Source organism: Carassius carassius, chromosome 50 (assembly GCF_963082965.1).
Source record: "Carassius carassius chromosome 50, fCarCar2.1, whole genome shotgun sequence".
NCBI classification, from domain to species: Eukaryota; Metazoa; Chordata; class Actinopteri; order Cypriniformes; family Cyprinidae; genus Carassius; species Carassius carassius.
Window position 1 is genome coordinate 927,765 of NC_081804.1, and position 23,455 is coordinate 951,219.

The following is a 23,455-nucleotide window of genomic DNA, read 5'->3' on the forward strand; positions in this document are numbered from 1 at the left end:
GATTCGCGAACCCGCTACGAATTCCCGAAATGACTCAAATGATTCGCGAACCCGCTTTGAACTCCCGAACTGACTCAAATGATTCGCGAACCCGCTACGAACTCCCGAACTGACTCAAATGATTCGCGAACCCGCTACGAACGCCCGAAATGACTCAAATGATTCGCGAACCCGCTTTGAACTCCCGAACTGACTCAAATGATTCGCAAACTCTTTACGAACTCCCGAACTGATTCAAATGATTCGCGATCCCGCTCCGAACTCCCGAACTGACTCAAATGATTCGCGAACCCGCTCCGAACTCTCGAACTGATTCAAATGATTCGCGAACCCGCTTTGAACTCTCGAACTGACTCAAATGATTCGCGATCCCCGAACTGACTCAAATGATTCGCGATCCCCAAACTGACTCAAATGATTCGCGAACCCGCTCCGAACTCCCGAACTGATTCAAATGATTCACGCTCCCAACTCCCGAACTGACTCAAATGATTTGCAAACCCACTTTGAACTCCCAAACTGACTCAAATGAATCACGCTCTGAACTGCTGAACTGACTCAAATGATTCACAATCCGAAGTTCCCATCCAAATCAAATGATACCACCAGCGCTACTATTAGCTTAGTTCTCTAATTTCATTACATTTACTGAAATTAAGGTACGAAAAGTATGTTGTTAACCATGGGCGTCAGTTTGGTTTGAAATGTGGTTGGGACAGAGACACATTCAGAAGTGCATTTTCAGAAGTGCTGAAAACGGGGAAAAAATCTAACCCAAAATCGGGCCTCGCTCTACATTATCCCGCTTATTACATGGCTACCCACCAAATAAATCAATAATTTGACACAAAATATTGATTTAAAAAAGAGTTTATTGATTTAAACACGATTGTATTGCTTCCGCTAAAGAAAATAGTTCCGTCTCTACGATTAGAATCCTGCCGCGTCCATAGCAACGCTCTGTTTTTCATGGCAACGGTGTTATTATCAAGAAATAACAGACTTCATTCTACAGTGGAATTCAACCAAGCCATGTAATAATTTGATTTAATTCCCAGTACAATTTACCATATCTACACACAACACAACTTAAGCACTAAAAATTTTATCAAGATTGAAAAAGCAAAAATACGTGTAGCACAGATGAACACTATTGACTATCACACCATGATCTGACTGCTCTCAATTCACAACAACATGCATCCATCCAATCTACATCAGGCATTTTGACTAAAACTTGATCCATTCCTCATCATCATCATCATCATCATCACAACTATTCCAGAATTCAGCAATAGATTCAAGCAATAATTAAACAAGACACTGACTACTCAACAATCATCTCCCCCAATACTTGCTGTATGAACGCAAACCGTAACTAGCTAATTAAGTTGGTGGCTAAGGAAGTCTAACGTAACATTAATTGCAAGAGAAGAATTAAAACAGCCGATCCCTTGTGTGCAAATGCACAAGACCTAGCCATAATACCAGCAAATCTTAATAAACATAAGTTATCGCGTCTTACCTTTGTGTCAATGGTCTGCAGACCCATGCTGTGTGTACAACAACATCCATTTGTTCTACAGGTTATCACTTTGATATGTTATAGTCCATGGCACTAGGATGCAACCTTGTGATATTGTATGAAGGCTAAATGACTTGCTCGTCTATTATACATTCGCCAGATATTCTGGCCAATCCCAGCAAAGACTAGGTAGCCTCGTTCCCGCTCGTTCACTGTCCATTCCAAACTGTCAACTCATTTGAAAAACATTCTTTAAAAAAAAGAAGCGCGATAGTCATATAGAGAAAATAATGTTACAGTTGTTGCAGTTTTAATGAACAGAAAAGCATGTAGCCAGCGCAGCAGCAGAATGGCTAAATTGAACTCGAGGTTTTCAAAAAAAAAAAAAAAAGTGGTGGGTACAAAATGACTCATGACGAAATCTGGGGGGGACGGGTCCCATGAAACATCCACGAACATAACCAGGTGAGCAGATCACTCTCTCACTATTTGATTGCTCTAGTCTTTATCCACTCATCATCATCATTCACCAATCAGAACACATGAGAACTCTTTGACCACAGCTGCTGTGCTTCAAAAGCTCTTGCAGCAGCTCAACACTGGTTTTCTCTGAGGTGGTCGGATCACATCAGATTGTGGTTAATCTTGCAGATCATGACTTATATCTACTCTTCCTCTCCCTGCAGTTTGGTAATATAAAGATTCCTCTTTTGAACTCCCACCTGTTCTGTGGGTTTTATTGTTCTGGGTCTGAATTTGGGCTCCTGGGGTCTCAAAAAAGAAACATTTTCAATCTCCAAGGTGAACGTTATGACAACACCAGTGTTGTGCTAGTTACTAAGAAATAAAGGGAAGGGAAGTCGTGGCCTAATGGTTAGAGAGTCGGACTCCCAATCGAAAGGTTGTGAGTTCGAGTCCCGGGCTGGCAGGAATTGTGGGTGGGGGGAGTGCATGTACAGTTCTCTCTCCACCTTCAATATCACGACTTAGGTGCCCTTGAGCAAGGCACCGAACCCCCAACTGCTCCCCGGGTGCCGCAGCATAAATGATGCCCACTGCTCCGGGTGTGTGCTCACAGTGTGTGTGTTCACTGCTCTGTGTGTGTGCACCTTGGATGGGTTAAATGCAGAGCACAAATTCTGAGTATGGGTCACCATACTTGGCTGTATGTCACTTCACTTACTTAATTCAAAAAGTAATCACCAAAAAGTAATGCATTACTGTTAAAAGTAACTTTTTAGTTACTTTTTTAAAGAGCTTTACTGTTCCCATTAATGCGCTTTTATGCGTTATGGTCTATATTGTGAATTGTAGAGATGCGGGACTTGAAAGTAAATCAACACAGGGTTAGTCTAAGAATAGTCTGCAGTGGTGAGAAACCAGGACTCTTATTTTGTAAACTGAAAGGAGGAGTTGTGTGCGCGCCTGCGCCCTTACATCTGCAGAGCATTTGGTGAGAAGTTACACGGAATTGTTCCTCATAAAATGTTCCTTTTATTTTGCAGGTATTATTGCTACAACTTGATAATATGCACACGAGATCTGTTATGTATATTTATATGTTCATACCGCTGATATTTCGGGTATTAACGTTACCGATCGGGATTGTAAATATGTTGATATGCAGACTGTCCGCGATTTTTTGAACGCTGTAACACGTTTAATTCTATTCAAATTGATAGGGCTGCTCCGATCACGATCGGCGATCGTTAATGCGCATCTCGTCAGTAAAGCCGGTTCTCTAATCAGCGGTAAATTCCCTCAGGTGCGTGATTTCACATAGAGCAGCTGTTACTACACAGAGCCGTTGTTAACTGAGAAGATGCGCAAAGAAACGCTGAAAATGAACGTGGATTTGTACATCTTCTCAGTTAACAGTGGCTCTGTGAAATCACGATCGTGATCGGAGCAGCCCTACAAATTGACTCCAGTTACAAAGTTAAAGTGTTAATTATGAGTTTACTTCAAATTAGTGTTTTTAGGTTTATTAAGTTATATATATATATATATATATATATATATATATATATATATATATATATATATATATAATGATATATTTAAGGAAATAAAAAATATGTATATTGTATTAAGTTAAATTAATTTTAAATTAAATTAAAATTGACTAAATATAATTTCATAAAGATTTTAATTAATATTAGATGCAAACTGGCCAATATGAATTCCTCTACTACAATAATTTTATGTATAACTAATACTTCTTAGTTAGACTAATTAAATATATTATATATTAATATATACAGTACAGACCAAAAGTTTGGACACACCTTCTCATTCAAAGAGTTTTCTTTATTTTCATGACTATGAAAATTGTAGATTCACTCTGAAGGCATCAAAACTATGAATTAACACATGTGGAATTATACACATAACAAAAAAGTGTGAAACAACTGAAAATATGTCATATTGTAGGTTCTTCAAAGTAGCCACCTTTTGCTTTGATTACTGCTTTGCACACTCTTGGTATTCTCTTGATGAGCTTCAAGAGGTAGTCACCTGAAATGGTCTTCACTTCACAGGTGTGCCCGTCAGGTTTAATAAGTGTGATTTCTTGCCTTATAAATGGGGTTGGGATCATCAGTTGTGTTGTGCAGAAGTCAGGTGAATACACAGCTGATAGTCGTACTGAATAGACTGCTAGAATTTGTATTATGGCAAGAAAAAAGCAGCTAAGTACAGGAAAACGAGTGGCCATCATTACTTTAAGAAATGAAGGCCAGTCAGTCCGAAAAATTGGGAAAACTTTGAAAGTGTCCCCAAGTGCAGTCACAAAAACCATCAAGCGCTACAAAGAAACTGGCTCACATGCGGACCGCCCCAGGAAAGGAAGACCAAGAGTCACCTCTGCTGCGGAGGATAAGTTCATCCGGGTCACCAGCCTCAGAAATCACAGGTTAACCGCAGCTCAGATTAGAGACCAGGTCAATGGCACACGGAGTTCTAGCAGCAGAAACATCTCTAGAACAACTGTTAAGAGGAGACTGTGTGAATCGGGCCTTCATGGTAGAATATCTACTAGGAAACCACTGCTAAAGAAAGACAACAAGCAGAAGAGACTTGTTTGGGCTAAAGAACACAAGGAATGGACATTAGTTGGACCAGTGGAAATCTGTGCTTTGGTCTGATGAGTCCAAATTTAAGATCTTTGGTTCCAAACACGGTGTCTTTGTGCGACGCAGAAAAGGTGAACGGATGGACTCTACATGCCTGGTTCCCACCGTGAAGCATGGAGGAGGAGGTGTGATGGTGTGGGGGTGCTTTGCTGGTGACACTGTTGGGGATTTATTCAAAACTGAAGGCATACTGAACCAGCATGGCTACCACAACATCTTGCAGCGGCATGCTATTCCATCCGGATTGTGTTTAGTTGGACCATCATTTATTTTTCAACAGGACAATGACCCCAAACACACCTCCAGGCTGTGTAAGGGCTATTTGAGCAAGAAGGAGAGTGATGGGGTGCTGCGCCAGATGACCTGGCCTCCACAGTCACCGGACCTGAACCCAATCGAGATGGTTTAGGGGTGAGCTGGACCACAGACAGAAGGCAAAAGGGCCAACAAGTGCTAAGCATCTCTCGGGGAACTCCTTCAAGACTGTTGGAAGACCATTTCAGGTGACTACCTCTTGAAGCTCATCAAGAGAATGCCAAGAGTGTGCAAAGCAGTAATCAAAGCAAAAGGTGGCTACTTTGAAGAACCTACAATATGACATATTTTCAGTTGTTTCACACTTTTTTGTTATGTGTATAATTCCACATGTGTTAATTCATAGTTTTGATGCCTTCAGAGGGAATCTACAATTTTCATAGTCATGAAAATAAAGAAAACTCTTTGAATGAGAAGGTGTCTAAACTTTTGGTCTGTACTGTGTGTGTATATATATCTTGCTATATCATCTTATACAGCTTTTTTTCTTTATTCATGCTGTTGTATGAAATTTTTACATTTAAAATTAAATGATTGTTTTTGAACGGTCTCATTTTTATGATAAATTTCTCCCATATTCTAGCACATGTTCTCTATAATGTAGCATTTTTACTTCTTCGTGCTGTGCATTCATTTGTTTACCAGAGAAAGCTCATTCGCTGGAAAGGAAACCGAATCAGAACATTGCTGAATAATGATGCAGAGATAAAGAGAAACTTACTTCATTTTACTCTTCACTTTATCAGATGGAAATAAACACAAGTAGGAAATGCTCAATTTTAGTTTTCAGGAGTTTAATCATTAAAACAAGTAAAAGATTCAAGTTTAGAAAACTTCTAAATAAAAATCATGAATATTTAAGATATTTAATCAAGATTTTGCTTCTCAAATAGATGAAAAAAAATAAACTTGTTTAATTAGGGTTGTTAAATATATATAACAATAATATACTATATATATATGTGTGTGTGTGTATTTATTATATATACATATAAATATACCCAGCACCTCATTCATAAAACTTTGTCTAATTTGTTAGTTTGTACACATTTAATTAATTATGGCTGTTTAAGTAAGAATTACTCCAACAATTTATAAATTAATCTGCGTCTTGTTCAATGAATCTGACTCATTGTTTTGTAGTGGTGAATTCAGAATCAGAAAAAGCTTTATTGTCAAGTGTGCTTGCGCATACAAGGAATTTGTTTTAGTGACATAAGCTTCCAGTACACAGAGACAACAACACAGACAAAAAAAAAAATCATAATTTGGCAAATAAATAAGTGTATAAACAATTGTGCTATAAATGATAATGGAATAGGATTGAGTGAGATGCAGGGATGTTCTAGGATGGAGGGTTAACAAATAAATATAAGGATATTGCACATTTTTATTGCATAAGCATAAGTGGGGAGCATTTAACTGTTCATGAGGTAGATTGCCTGGGGGAAGAAACTATTCTTGTGCCTGACTGTTCTGGTATTTGCGGCTCTGAGGCGCCGGCCAGATGGCAAAAGTTCAAAGATGGGGTAACTTGGATGTGAGGGATCCAGAGTGATTTTTGACCCCTTTTCCTCACTCTGGATGTGTACAGTTCTTGAAGGGTGGGCAGAGGAGCACCAATAATCCTTTCAGCAATCCGAACAGTTCTCTGTAGTCTTCTGATATCTGATTTTGTTGCTGAACCAAACCAGACAGTAATTGAAGTACACAGGACTGACTCAATGACGGCTGAGTAGAACTGTTTCAGCAGCTCCTGTGGCAGGTTAAACTTCCTCAGCTGGCGAAGGAAGTACAACCTTTGTTGGGCTTTTTTCACAATGGAGCCAATGTGATTGTCCCACTTCAGGTCCTGAGAGATGGTGGTTCCCAGGAATCTGAATGACTCCACTGCAGCCACAGTGCTGTTCATGATGGTGAGTGGAGAAAGTGCAGGGGGGTTTCTCCTAAAGTCCACAGTCATCTCCACTGTTTTGAGCGTGTTCAGCTCCAGGTTGTTAAGACTGTCTAATACAAAGCATTCTGTGTCTATTAGAGCCCCAGCTGAGAATTCACTGTCCTTATTATGAGGCTTATGAGCCACATTAGAGTCGTTGCGATGAGTTAATGAGTGTGTTTGCAGGCGGCAGCTGGGAACATCATTAACATGCTGTGGCAGCTGATGGAGAACGGACTGGAGGAACTAAAACTGCTGCAGACGGTTCTGGTGCTGCTCACCACTAACACCATTGTACACGATGAAGTGCTGTCCAAGGTACGGCACGCGATTAAACAGCCATCACACACTCAACGGATGGATATCAAGGGCTCGTTTGGGGAAAAACAAGATTTTTTCAGGAATCTCATGAAAACTTGTAATATTGAAAATCATAAATCAAGAGGAATTTATGAATTTTTTTTTTGTGGCATAATTTTTTGGTTGTCAGCCATCCATCCATCCATCCATCTTCTACCGCTTATCCGGGGCCGGGTCGCGGGGGCAGCAGTCTAAGCAGAAAACCCCAGACTTCCCTCTCCCTAGACACTTCCTCCAGCTCTTCTGGGGGGACACCGAGGCGTTCCCAGGCCAGCCGGGAGACATAGTCTCTCCAGCGTGTCCTAGGTCTCCCCCGGGGTCTCCTCCCAGTGGGATGTGCCCGGAACACCTTCCCGGGAAGGCGTCCAGAAGGCATCCGGAACAGATGCCCGAGCCACCTCAGCTGACCCCTCTCGATGTGGAGGAGCAGCGGCTCTACTCTGAGCTCCTCCCGGGTGACTGAGCTTCTCACCCTATCTCTAAGGGATCGCCCAGCCACCCTGCGGAGAAAGCAGATTTCGGCCGCCTGTATCCGGGATCTTGTCCTTTCGGTCATGACCCAAAGCTCATGACCATAGGTGAGAGTAGGAACGTAGATTGACCGGTAAATCGAGAGCTTCGCCTTGCGGCTCAGCTCTTTCTTCACCACGACAGACCGGTACATCGACCGCATTACTGCAGAAGCTGCACCGATCCGTCTGTCAATCTCCCGTTCCATCCTTCCCTCACTCGTGAACAAGACCCCAAGATACTTAAACTCCTCCACTTGAGGCAGGAACTCTCCACCAACCTGAAGTGGGCAAGCCACCCTTTTCCGACTGAGGACCATGGCCTCGGATTTGGAGGTGCTGATTCTCATCCCAGCCGCTTCACACTCGGCTGCAAACCGTCCCAGTGCATGCTGAAGGTCCTGGCCTGATGAGGCCAACACGACAACATCATCCGCAAAGAGCAGAGACGAAATCGTGTTGTCACCAAACCTGACCCCCTCCGGCCCCTGGCTGCGCCTAGAAATTCTGTCCATAAAAATCATGAACAGAACCGGCGACAAAGGGCAGCCCTGCCGGAGTCCAACACGCACCGGGAACAAGTCTGACTTACAGCTGGCAATACGAACCAAGCTCCTGCTCCGTTCGTACAGGGACCGGATAGCCCTTAGCAAAGGGCCCCGGACCCCATACTCCCGGAGAACCCTCCACAGGCCGCCGCGAGGGACACAGTCGAATGCCTTCTCCAAATCCACAAAGCACATGTGGACTGGTTGGGCATACTCCCATGAACCCTCCAGCACCCTGTAGAGGGTATAGAGCTGGTCCAGTGTTCCACGGCCTGGACGAAAACCACACTGTTCCTCCTGAATCCGAGGTTCTACTATCGGCCGGATTCTCCTCTCCAGTACCCTGGCATAGACTTTCCCAGGGAGGCTGAGAAGTGTGATCCCCCTGTAGTTGGAACACACCCTCCGGTCCCCCTTCTTAAAAAGAGGGACCACCACCCCGGTCTGCCATCCCAGAGGCACCGTCCCCGACTGCCACGCGATGCTGCAGAGGCGTGTCAGCCAAGACAGCCCCACAACATCCAGAGACTTGAGGTACTCAGGGCGGATCTCATCCACCCCCGGTGCCTTGCCACCGAGGAGTTTCTTGACTACCTCGGTGACTTCAGCTTGGGTTATGGACGAGTCCACATCTGAGCCCTCAGCCTCTGCTTCCTCAATGGAAGACGTGACAGCGGGATTGAGGAGATCCTCGAAGTATTCCTTCCACCGTCCAACGACATCCCCAGTTGAGGTCAACAGCTCCCCACCTCTACTGTAAACAGCGTTGGTAGGGCACTGCTTCCCTCTCCTGAGGCGCCGGACGGTTTGCCAGAATCTCTTCGAGGCTGACCGATAGTCCTTCTCCATGGCCTCACCGAACTCCTCCCAGGCCCGAGTTTTTGCCTCCACAACCACCCGGGCTGTAGTCCGCTTGGCCTGCCGGTACCTGTCAGCTGCCTCTGGAGTCCCACAAGCCAACCAGGCCCGATAGGACTCCTTCTTCAGCTTGACGGCATCCCTTACTTCCGGTGTCCACCACCGGGTTCGGGGATTGCCGCCTCGACAGGCACCGGAAACCTTACGGCCACAGCTCCGAGCGGCCGCTTCGACAATGGAGGTGGAGAACATGGTCCACTCGGACTCATTATCTCCAGCCTCCCTCGGGATCCGGTCGAAGCTCTGCCGGAGGTGGGAGTTGAAGATCTCTCTGACAGGAGACTCGGCCAAACGTTCCCAGCAGACCCTCACAGTACGTTTGGGTCTGCCGAGTCTGTCCAGCTTCCTCCCCCGCCATCGGATCCAACTCACCACCAGGTGGTGATCGGTTGACAGCTCCGCCCCTCTCTTCACCCGAGTGTCCAAGACATACGGCCGGAGGTCGGATGAAACGACCACAAAGTCGATCATCGACCTACGGCCTAGGGTGTCCTGGTGCCACGTGTACTGATGGACACCCTTATGCTTGAACATGGTGTTCGTTATGGACAAGCTGTAACTAGCACAGAAGTCCAATAACTGAACACCGCTCGGGTTCAGATCAGGGGGGCCGTTCCTCCCAATCACGCCCCTCCAGGTGTCACTGTCGTTGCCCACGTGGGCGTTGAAGTCCCCCAGTAAAACGACGGAGTCCCCAGTCGGAGCACTTTCCAGCACCCCTCCCAGAGACTCCAAGAAGGCTGGGTACTCTGCATTGCCGTTCGGCCCGTAGGCACAAACGACAGTGAGAGACCTATCCCCGACCCGAAGGCGCAGGGAAGCGACCCTCTCGTTCACCGGGGTAAACTCCAACACATGGCAGCTGAGCTGGGGGGCTATAAGCAAACCCACACCAGCCCGCCGCCTCTCACCATGGGCAACTCCAGAGTGGTGAAGAGTCCATCCTCTCTCGAGGAGTGTGGTACCAGAGCCCAAGCTGTGCGTAGAGGTGAGTCCGACTATCGCTAGTTGGAACCTCTCTACCTCACGCACAATCTCGGGCTCCTTCCCCGCCAGTGAGGTGACATTCCACGTCCCTAGAGCTAGTTTCCGTGTCCAGGGATCGGGCTGTCGAGGCCCTCGCCTTCGACTGCCACCCGATTGTCTAAGCACCGGCCCCTTACGGTCCCTCCTGTAGGTGGTGAGCCCACGGGAAGGCGGCCCCACGTCGCTCCTTCGGGCTGAGCCCGGCCGGACCCCGTGGGGGGAGGCCCGGCCACCAGGCGCTCGCATACGAGCCCCAACCCCGGGCCTGGCTCCAGGGTGGGGCCCCGGCTGCGCCATACCGGGCGACGTCACGGTCCTTTGATTTATTCTTCTCATAAGGGGTTTTGAACCGCTCTTAGTCTGACCCGTCGCCTAGGACCTGTTTGCCTTGGGAGACCCTACCAGGGGCATATAGCCCCGGACAACATAGCTCCTAGGGTCATTCGGGTACTCAAACCCCTCCACCACGTTAAGGTGGCAGTTCAAGGAGGGGGTTGTCAGCCAATATCAGGGTTTTATTTATAATAAAATATTTATATATATATATATACTTTTAAGGCTTATTATAAAAAATTATAATAAAACTGTAATTGTAATTTTATTTTTATTTATTTTTTATTTTAGATTTATGAATACTTTTCATAATTTTTTTTTTAATTATTAAAATCCTTATCTATATTTATAGCCAATATTAGTGTTTTTATTATATATATATATAGTACAAATATAATTGTAATGTAGGACTTTTCTGTATTTGAAAAAAAAATTAATTGTGGCTTTTTATTTCAGAATTCCGGTTTTATTTTTATTTTTCAGAATTTGTAAGTTTTTAATAAAATATAATAATTTAATAGCCAATATCAGTGTTGAATAAAATATTTAATAAAATAAAAATATAATTTTAATGGAAGCTATTTTTGAATTTATAAAAAAATTTGTTTTAAATTTTTATCTCAAAGTTTTAGAATTTGTAACTTTATTTCTCAGTTAATATAACACAACTATTTTCCTAATTTAAACATTCTCTCACTATTAACTGTTATATTTTATTTTTACTAGATTTATTTCTTGAAGTAAAATGGCTCTATTAAATGTTACTTTTGAAAATGCATTTATTAGTTTCATATTATTGTGGAATATAAGCAATTTATGTAAGATTTTTACTGTATGTAAATTTTTCTTTGTAAAGTACAACAAAATATAACATCAGCTATTCATCAGGTTTTTTTTTTTTTTTTTTTTTTTTTTTTTTTTTTTTTTTTAATAACACGCAAGTAATTATCTACTAAAATTTCACTGTTGGATTATACGACATTTACCACGGTTGTGGATAATGTAAAAAAAAAAAGTGATTTCCAGGTTTGGAAAAAATCATGGAAATTTATAAAAATCGTACAAAATCATATAGCAAAATTTATATAGCGAATACAAATATTTACAGTATGCTCAGCTCAATTAAAAAATAAAAAATAATTTATATATTATAAGTTGCTGCTTATGTTTTCTCTCTTAAAATGAGTCATTGTCCATTAATCTGAAATGATGTGAAGCTCATGAAAAAATATAGAAATTCAAAACCTCTGGAAATCCTGATTTACATATTGGTGCAGTAGAAGAAATAGCCTGTTTAATTCTAAGCAGAGTCCTGTTAATTCGATCCTTCTACACTGTTGAATTGAGTTTAAGAACATAATTATACAGGATTTTAGTAACCAAAACCCCTGTGTCTTTTGTTTCTCATCTCAGGCCATCGTTCTGTGTTTCCGCTTGCACTTTACTAAAGACAGCATCAACCAACAACACAGCGGCTGCCACCGTCAGACAGGTGGTAACTGTGGTGTTCGAGAGGATGGTGGCAGAGGACGAGAAGTTCAGAGGTGGACGAGACGTTCTGTGTGGCATGTCCTTGTGAATCCAGCTGTGTGCTGCTGTGTTTATGTTCTGTGTGTAGTTTAATTAAAGAATCAATTAACATGTTAAATAATTACATTTCCTTGATAAAGAACTATTTTATTATAGTTATTATTAAGTAATATAGTTTATAAGATTAAATAATAGGCTCTGTTATAAACAGGCATTGTTGTAGGATCGGTTTGCAGGGCTAAACAGGCAGGATGTAGAATTGGTGGGCGGGGCTAAACTGGCAGTGTTGTAGAAATGGTGGGCGGGGCTAAACTGGCACTGTTGTAGAAAGGGTGGGCAGGGCTAAACAGTCAGTGATGTAGAATTGGTGGGTGGGGCTAAACAGACAGTGAAGTAGAAGCAAGTGTTGATGATCTTCTGTGGAGGCGGGGTTAAAGGTGCCATGTGCAAAAATTGAGGTAAAAATATTTAAAAAATGACCTACACGCATCAAAAGTATGAGAAGAAATAAGGGCGATGATGTCATTAAAAAAATGTCAAGTTATAGTGCTGCAGAGATATCAACCTTAATTAGCAGTAGCATTACTAGCCCCGGCCCGACAGGTGTCGTAATACCAGTTTCGGCCATGGGAGGCGGTATGCGGGCAACATAACCACCAGCCAACCTGCAATACACGATTAACTCGCACGGCTTGTGGGTGTACTTATACCTGATGTCAATCATGTGGAAAGTACAGCCCACTACTTCAGTTCAGGGAAGAGAGCGGAAGGATGACTTAAGCCCTTGGCAAGAGACCACCACCCGCTACAGGGAAACAACCGCGCTCGGAATCACAAATCAAATCCGATAAGAAAAGGAGCCGAACCAGAGTAAACATCGGCACTGCTTTCAATCGCTGGAGACAACTGATGGACCCGAAAGAAATGAGGTTCGACACCGAACTTGCAACATTTCTTTTGGATTGGTGAGTTAGATGCTGTTAGTATTTCGCTAGAAGTTTGTTTTATATGTTTGTGTATTTTTTTTTCGGGAAGTTATAACATAGAAATGTATCGAAGGCTGTTCTATAAACGTGCTAATGTTAGCGATGGCTAACCGTAGCTGCATTTGATAATTAGCTAGCTATAACTTACCCATTTTTTTATATCATAAGTAACCTGCTCTGTCTAGTCTGTTGGTCTCCGTGTCCTCTTTGCTTCGTGGTTTTTCTGTACGTGAGAAAATTGATGTGTGGCGTGAAAGCATGTGAAAAGAGTCAATAGCGTGTGTCTCACGGTGAATGCTTGAGAGTTGGCAGATCTGGTTACGTTGGTTGGCGCTAGCTTGGTCAACATCAGCTGTCTGATGTTGACCAATGATGTTGACAGAATGCTGTCTGTCAAATTAATTTAATTCAAATAATGTGTATATACAACTCAATGTAATATGAACAAAACGAATAGGAACATATTCACTGGTAAAGGTGAAGGGGAGTAGCTTGAAGATGTCATGTTTCAAAATCACTTGACATCACCCAACGTTCCTCTGGAGGCAAAACGTCCTCTTATAGCAGCGGTTCTCATTTCCAGTCCTCGCGCCCCACTGCTCTGCATATTTTGCACGTTTCTCTTTGTTAACACACCTGATTCAGATAATCAGCTCGTTAGAAATGAACTCCGTGCATGAACTGTTTTTCAAATGTTCATTGCTCCCTACTCTCTGAGCAGGGGAAATCTGTTGAAGTTTACCTCACATCGAAACATTCATTCACTGATTTGTGCTGTGCAGCGTCTTTAAACATGGACAACTGTGACATCATATACCTCTGTAAATCAATACAATTTAAATTCACGTCTTGCACACTTCAATGCACTTTGATTGGAACGTATAGCTACGTTCGCTTCGAACTGGAATCATGGCTGAATATCCTGTGATGACCACTTCGCAGGGCACTTATGTTCGAATAGAACAAATGTCTAAAGCGCTAAGAGAAACGTTCAAAATGTGCAGAGCAGTGGGGCGCGAGGACTGCAATTGAGAACCGCTGTCTTATAGGCTTCAGCTATGCTCTAGGGTTGTTGTGAAGGTAGGGGCGGAGCATAGAGACTATGCCGTTTCTCGTTTGTTACTCTAGAGTAGACCAATTCACTTTATTGAGGCATACTGCCGCCATCTGGTATGGAATGTGGAGTATGACTTTATTTTTTTGCCAGATATGACAGATGGCACCTTTAAGCCACACTATTACCATATTTTCCGGACTATAAGTCGCACTTTTTTTCATAGTTTGGCTGGTCCTGCGACTTATAGTCAGGTGCGACTTATTTATCAAACTTAATTTGACATGAACCGAGAGAAATGAACCAAGAGAAATTATTACCGTCTCCAGCTGCGAGAGGGCGCTCTATGCTGCTCAGTGCTCCTGTAGTCTACACTGAAAACATAGAGCGCCCTCTCACGGCTGTAGACGGTAATGTTTTCTCTTGGTTCTTGGTTCTAAATAAATGCGACTTATAGTCCAGTGCGACTTATATATGTTTTTTTCCTCATAATGACGTATTTTTGGACTGATGCGACTTATACTCGGGTAAGACTTATAGTCCGGAAAATACGGTACGCCACAAAGTGGCTCATTTCACAAGCTGTTGTTTTGGCTGATTGTCTTCAATATAAGCTGTTTAAGAGTAACTAAAAAAAATGTTAGTTATGCAGCTTACAGGATGCTTTAATAGTACAATGACCTCTTATATGTCAGTTAGTATATTTCGATTTCTGATTTCATGACCCCTTTAATATAATGTAATATTATAATTATATATGAATCGAAATGAATGCAGTTTTGAATATAGACACATATGAAGTTGAAAGTAAATATTAGTTTTTTGAGTTTTCTGTACATATAAATGTGTCGTTCTGCAGGATCTGTGTCAGCTGGTGAATGCTGACGCCCCCTACTGGTTGGTGGGAATATCCGAGATGACCCGGACATTCGGCCTAGAGTTGCTGGAATCAGTTTTAAATGACTTTCCTGAAGTTTTCCTTCAGGTAATCCCAACACATCCCGATGAAAACGCAAATAAACAAAAGGAAGCGACTCGTTCCCAGCTGTCTAACCTTTGGCCCTCTCTCTGTGTAGCATCAGGAGTTCAGTTTCCTGTTGAAGGAGCGCGTGTGTCCGCTGGTCATCAAGCTGTTCTCTCCCAACATCAAGTTTCGTCAGGGCAGCAGCACGTCGTCTTCGGCTCCTGTGGAGAAACCCTACTTCCCCATCTGCACGAGACTGCTGTGGATCATCTCGGTCCTCATCAAACACTTCTACAGCCTCCTGGTGAGGTGAAACTCCCTCCAGGCCACTTATAATGTTAGTGAAAACTTCTTGCACCAAAAATCCCATAGTTTTACATCTAATGACCATTTTGCACCCTCTCTTTTGATATTTGTAAATAAACAGAAACAGTTTTTTTTCATGCATTTGTCTTTTTAAAAGTTCTAGTTTCAGAGCAGAGGAAAGAAAACATTTAAAAGTGTATTGTGCCTTGCGTCTGTAGATTTACATTACAGTGCATAACATCGGTCGTTTGAGAAAACCAATTGAGTTTGTTTCTCCACTTCAGATTTTATTCTTATTTAATAGGATATATTGTTCATATATCACTCACCTGATTTTATTAATTACACTATTTTCTGATTTATGGAGTGATAAAAAAAAGAAACTCAGTGATTCAATCTGTTCTGAAAATATATGCAAACTAGTGCATATTTAATGCATTTTTTCCATATTTAAAAATAAAATTTCAGAAAACCTAATACAAAAAAAAAAATGCATTTCCTAATGCAATCCATCAACTGGGAAAGTTAGGTGATATCTATTAATTACCCTATTCAAGTTGCCTTAAAGTTGCTTTTTAAGTATGTAAATGACCTTTGTTATGATGCATTATGTTTATCAGGATGAGTTGCTGAATATTAAAAAGGTGTTGATATGCAAATGTCGGCAGCCATATCTTATTGAGCTCAGAACAGTGAATATTTTTCAGTAGAGCAAGATAATTCTGTTTACTCATTTAATATCAATAGTTTAATGCATCTTATTGCATTAATGTTGATTTATTGGTGTGTTGCATTTGTTTGTGGTGCACTTGTGAGCACTACAGATGCAGAAGTTGTGACTTGTGTGTGTGTGTGTGTGGTAGGTGACGGAGTGTGAGATCTTCCGGTCTCTGCTGGTGAAGTTTCTGGATGGAGAGAAGCCTCAGTGGCTGAGAGCCGCGACGCTGGAGTCTGTGCACAGACTGTGTGTTCAGCCGCATTTACTGCGGTGAGCGCGTGCGTTTTCTGACATGCTCTTATTTTGATGCAGATCTCATGATGTGTTCTGTCTCCTAACCATAAACCCAAGCAATGTCACTGTTAGCTTAAACTAAATTTTAATTGAAGTAATGCTAAAGTAAATTCCAATACAAATATAAGATGAAAAATATATGTGTAAAAAATAGAAATAAAATAAGTTGACGTATTAAAACTAAAAAATAAAAAAAATCTTGGAAAATTAGAAATGTTGCCTGAAATAAAATCAAGTCATATAATATATGTTAACAGTAATGTACAATCAATTCTACAGATTAATATAATCTAATCTAATATAACGGTATCATATTAACTAAGCAGTAACATGTGGTAAATGAATATAAAAATAGTATATATAAACAGTAATATACAATAAGTTATACAAATCGTTTACAATCAGTTAAACATAATCAAATCGAATATAATATAATATAAACTAATATACAATTAAACTTACAAATAAATAGAGTAAAAAATATTAAACAGTGACAAACGTTTTTATTTAAAAGTTTGTTAAATTAAAATGTTCCTTTAAAAAATTAATGTCACAAACAGAACCATTTAAACTAGTGAAGTGTGACTAAAATGTCATTTATAATCTCTAAAAACTCTCTTTCCTTTTAAACATAGACTTGTTTTGACAGATCTTTTGATTCAGATTATATATCTCATTAGCTTCATAAAGTTTGTATAACTGAATCTATCAGTTTGCCTGCAGTCATGAGATCTTCTTCTTCTGGAGTTCATAAGGATCTGGTGACTGTGTGTGTGCAGGTCTTTCTGTCAGTCATACGACATGAAGCAGCACTCCACCAAAGTCTTCAGAGACATCGTCAACGCTCTGGGCTCCTTCATCCAGTCCCTCTTCATCCTCCCCAGCGCAGGAAACCAGTCCACCAGCACACCTGCAGGTCACTCACTCACACACCCAAGCTCACACACGCAAACGTGTGTGCACACACACGTAAAGACAAACACACACACAGTCATGCGCACACACAGACACACATGCGCACACACATGCAATTATGCACACACACACACACACACACACACAAACGTGTGCACACACATACATGCATGCACAGAAACATTCACGCACACATGCACGCAAACATGCGCACATACATAAATGCACACAAACATGCTCGCACACATGCGCGCACACACACACACACATGCACGCAATCATGTGCACAAACATGCACGCACACACACATACATGCACGCAAAAGTAAAAAAAAGACACATGCATGCACACATGACATGCACGCACACATGCGCGCACACACACACATGCACGCAATCATGTGCACACACATACATGCATGCACAGAAACATTCACGCACACATGCACCCAAACATGCGCACACACATACTTGCACGCAAACATGCTCGCACACGTACACACACACACACGCACGCAATCATGTGCACAAACATGCACGCACACACACATACATGCACGCAGAAGTAAAAAAAGACACATGCATGCACACATGACATGCACGCACACATGCGCGCACACACACATGCACGCAATCATGTGCACACACATACATGCACGCACAGAAACATTCACGCACACTGCACCCAAACATGCTCACACACATACATGCACACAAACATGCCTGCACATATGCGCACACACACACACATGCACGCAATCATGTGCACAAACATGCACGCACACACACATACATGCACGCAAAAGTAAAAAAAAAGACACATGCATGCACACATGACATGCGCGCACACATGCGGACGCACACACATGCACGCAATCATGTGCACAAACATGCACTCACACACACATACATGCACGCAAAAGTAAAAAAAAAAAAGACACATGCATGCACACATGACATGCCCGCACATGCGGACACACACACATGCACGCAATCATCTGCACAAACATGCACGCACACACATGCACACACATGTAAAGAAAAACACACAGTAATGCGCACAAACAGACACACATGGGCACACACATTCGCACACACACACACGGGCACACAAACACACACACATGCAATTATGCACACACACACACAAACATGTGCACACACATACATGCACGCACAGAAACATGCACGCACACATGCACGCAAACATGCGCACATACATGCACACAAACATGCACGCACACATGTACACATGCGACACGCACACGTTTTTGACAGTTGTTATGACTGATTGTGTCATGTAAAGGTCAGTCTGTGTCTCGGTCAAGTGGGTCAGTGTCGGGGTCACAGGTGTCTGGTCAGGGAGGTCCAGGGTCAGCAGGAACAGGGACAGGTCTGATCACACAAGCTGCGTTTGAGTACCGGGGCACTTGGATCCCCCTCATGAACGTCAGCGTCCAGGGCAGTGCCAAAGCCACCTAGTGAGTGACCACTCGCTTCAGTAGGCACTAGTCTGTACTCGGGATGTGGGAGACATTGTTTTCTAGTCTAGTCGTCAAACTATTTGTTTACATCATTTTTTGCACAATTATGTTTCAAATTATATTTTTTCAAAAGCTATGTTTAAATAACTTACATGTTAATGTTGCATTTTAAAGATTAATACATTATTTTAAGTCTGTTCGACGTAGCGATTGTTCACATTTTTTGCACATTTGTACACTTTTAAAAACATTCATATTTCATACATTACATATTATTTTTCAAAATCTAGTCAACAAACTATCCGTTTACATAATTTTTTGCACAATCGTTTTGTGAGATATTTTTGGCAAAGGCAGTATTTAGATTATTTTCTTGTTAACGTTACATTGTAAAAATTAATAGACGTTTAAATTATTTTTAATTTTACAAAGGCTGTATTAACGTTACTGCCATGTTAATGTTGCATGTTAAGAATTAATAAATTTCGAAAACGTCTAGTTGAAATAGTTGTTAATTTCGTTTACGAAAACTTCAGCATCTTGATCTGTGTTTCTTCTCAGTCTGGAGATGCTGGAGAAGGTGGAGCCGCCCTCCATCCCTGAAGGTTACGTCATGTCTGTGGCCTTCAGTGCCCTGCTGGATCTGGTGAGAGGAATCACCTCCATGATCGAGAGAGAGCTCAACACACAGGAACAGGAAGCTGTCATGAGGGAGGAGGCGGAGCCTGTCGGTCCTCCACTGAGTGACAGTGAGTTCATGCTGGCGTCTCATTGGTGTGACGTTATCATCACTCCAGAAGTCTTTGAATCTCTCCGTTTGGAGAACGTCTCTTTAATAAACAGACTCTTGAGCTGACAAACCAGTGTGTCGTAACTTTATATAACGTGCTATAGTATATAATATCATATGTGATATGATACATGTAACACTTTGCAATAAGGTTCCATTTGTTAACATTAACTAAATATGAAACATACTTGTTCATTTTATGTTTTATTCACAGTATATATCCATTTTGACGCTTAATAAATCCAAATGTATGTGTGATTTATTCATTATTGGACCTGAGCTAACATGGACTGACATTGAACGGTTGTATTGATTAATTTGTATTACTTTTTATTTATAATTAATACTTTTATTAACATTTAAAAATGTTTTGATCATTGTTAGTTAATGTGTTAGTGTTAGTTAATGCATTAATTAATGTAAACTAATGGACCTTATTGTAAAGTGTTATCTGTTTAACAAATGTAATGCAAGTGAGAACAGTGAATTCTGTGCATATGTAACGTATGATTCAGAATGTTAACAGAAAATGCAATAATTTTACTAATAAATCTAGTCTAATAAAATCTAATCCGGTATAATATGATATATCAACGGAAAATGCAATAATTTTACAAAAAACATCTAATGTAATATAATTTATAAATAGAAAATGCAAATTTTTTTTTTACAAATAAATAAATCTAATCTAATATTATATAATATATAAACTGAAAATATAATATTTGTTTTACAAAAAAAACCCTAATCTAATATAAACACAAAATACAATAATAATAAAAAACATGATATATAAACATAAAATGCAATAAGTTTTACAAATAAATCATAAAAGCATATAATTCTAACAATCTAATTCCGTCTCATGTAAAATAATACAATGATATAATTCAATATATAATATTATGTAATTCAATAAATCTTACAAATGTAATATATAAAATAAAATTATATAGAATTAATTTTAAAAGTTACTCTAATAAAGTATATAATATAATCAGTAACGATACAATTTACAATTATTAAATGATTTATAAAAAGTAACCTACAATATATATATATATATATATATCTCAAACACTTTATTTTAGCGTTCTGTTGTTATGAATGTGAAAAGTTGATGCATAATTCTGAGTGGTTGGTATATTGCATACTTAATCTGATAATGGAAATTAGCTTTGTGCATTTGGATTTATTCACAGTGAATTACAGATATATGTAAGAAGAAAGCATGTTTAAAGAATCACCAGATATCAGGATCTGCGGAGTATGAGGCGGTGACGTGTGTTTTGTCCCTGTGTTGATGCCGTATGTGTGTTTGCAGTGTGTCTCCAGGTTTGGGAGGAGATGGTGAACTCCTGCTGGTGTGGTCTGTTAGCGGCTCTTTCTCTGCTGATGGACGCTAGGTACAAAACTCTCTCTTTATATACAACTCTAGACAGATTCTTCATCTCTGTATGCTGTATTTCACACCCTGGGTGTTCCAGTGCTGCAGCTCCTCTAGTGTGATGTGTGATGTGTTTGTGTCAGTACGGACGAGGCGCTCACAGAAAGCATCCTGACAGCCGAGCTGTCCGTGACGTCTCTGTGCGGTCGTCTGGGTTTGGTGACGCCGCGGGACGCTTTCATCACGGCCGTCTGTAAAGCGTCTCTTCCTCCTCACTACTCGCTCACCGTCCTCGCCAATAAAGGTACGAGAACTGATGATGAGTTCTGAAGGGGTTAAATCTCTGCAGCGATTGCTTGTTTTTAATCCATCTTCGTTTTGAAAGCCAGATCCTTTAGTTCATGCCATCAGAATCTCTCAAAATTATTTCTGTGATGCTCCGCTGTATTTTCAGCATCATTCCTCCAGTCTTCAGTGTCACATGATCTTCAGAAATCAGTAAAATATGATGATTTACTGAAACATTTATTATTATTAATATTTAAAACCGTTTAGTAATATTTTTTTTTCAGGATTCTTTGATGAATAGAAAGATCCAAAGATCAGCATTTATCTGAAATAAAACACTTTTTTAACATACGCTCTACCTTTCAAAAGCTTGGATTCAGTATGATAAATTTTTTTTTTATGGTTATAGAAATTAATACATTTATTTAGCAAGGATGCTTTAAATTGATGAAGAGTGACGATAAAGACATTTATAATGTTACAAAAGATTTCTATTTCAGATAAATGCTGTGTGTGCCTGTGTGTGTGTGTGTGTGTGTGCGTGCCTGTGTGTATGCCTGTGTGCCTGTGTGTGTGTGTGCCTGTGTGTGTGTGTGTGTGTGTGTGCGCCTGTGTGAGTGTGTGTGCCTGTGTGTGCGCCTGTGTGTGTGTGTGCGCGCGTGCCTGTGTGTGTGTGTGCCTGTGTGTGTGTTTGTGTGTGTGTGTGTGTGTATGCCTATGTGTGTGTGTGTGTGTGTGTGTATGTGTGTGTGTGTATGCCTGTGTGTGTGCGCGTGCCTGTGTGTGTGCCTGTGTGTGCCTGTGTGTGTGTGTTTGTATGCCTGTGTGTGTGTGTGTGTGTGTGTGTGTGTATGTGTAGTGTACTCTGTCCAGGGTCAGACTGTGCCGATGGTCAGTGCGTCCAGTGACTCTCACCAGCAGGTGGTAGCAGTGGGTCAGTCGCTCACCGCTCAGCACCGTCCTGGTAAAACACTCCTGCATTTCCTTGCTTTTATATAATCTTAATTATGTAATTCTAGACACACAGTGCATCAGTCACTCTTGAGCTGCTTGCTTCTTTTCTAAATCAGTTTGAAGTGCTTCTGAATATTTTTCCAGGTTGATTACAAGGCATTTCTCTCTCTCTCTCTGTTCATCCGTCAGCTCACAGCGAAGAACATCCAGTGCATGCGGACGCTGCTGAATTTGGCTCATTGTCACAGTGCTCATCTGGGATCCTCGTGGCAGCTGGTTTTAGCCACACTACAGGTACAGGAACATGCATTAATTAATTGCCAGAACACGCTTACATTTATTCATTTAGCTGACGCTTTTATCCAAAGCGACTTACAATTGCTATGTCAGAGGTTGCACGCCTCTGGAGTAACTAGGGGTTAAATGTCTTGCTCAGGGCGTTTCACAGTAGATTCGAACCCGGGTCTCTCACACCACAGGCATGCGTCTTATCCACTGCACTAACACCACCCGCTTACATCTGGATCTTGTTCTGGACCCAGTCTTACCGGTGACTGACCAATCACAATCCAGAAAACTTATGTGAAATGCAAACTACAAGACACTGAGTTTCCCAATACATTGATAAAATAGAGAGGATTTCCTTCATTTGTTATCCTTTTGCTGATGACATACATCATGCAGTCTAATCTAATATAACAATATAATATCTGTAATATTATCATTAACATAAAATACATTTCATAAATATATTTAAATATAAAAAAGGGACATACATTTTTGGACAAATGTCAGACTGCTAGGTTTATTAGACCGCTAGATAAAGAAGCAAGCTGGAGAAGAGCATAGTAAATGTTAATGGTGATTATTTCTTTTCTGTCGCAGGTTTTGACCACAGCGGTGATGACCGATCTTCCCGTCATATCAAATATCCTGTCCAGACTCTTTGAAAGCTCACAGTAAGAACAGACATCATTCAGTTTACTTGGTTTCAAATCCATGAGTGTCATTGTGTTGGTAAATTATAACAGTGAGCATGTGTTCCTTAAGGTGTGTGTGTGTGTGTATATACCTGGACGACGTGTCTCTGCATCACCTGTTAAATGCTCTGTGCTCTTTATCCATGGAGGCCATGGACATGGCTTACAGAAACACCAAGGTGCGTTCAGATGCTAAAGCTAA

The 23,455-nt window shown here is 41.3% G+C and overlaps 1 pseudogene; it reads left to right on the forward strand.

Moving 5' to 3' along the window:
- The first annotated feature begins 2,841 nt into the window (after window positions 1-2,841).
- Window positions 2,842-23,455, forward strand: part of LOC132133302 (protein MON2 homolog) — a 33,746-nt pseudogene continuing 13,132 nt past the window's right edge.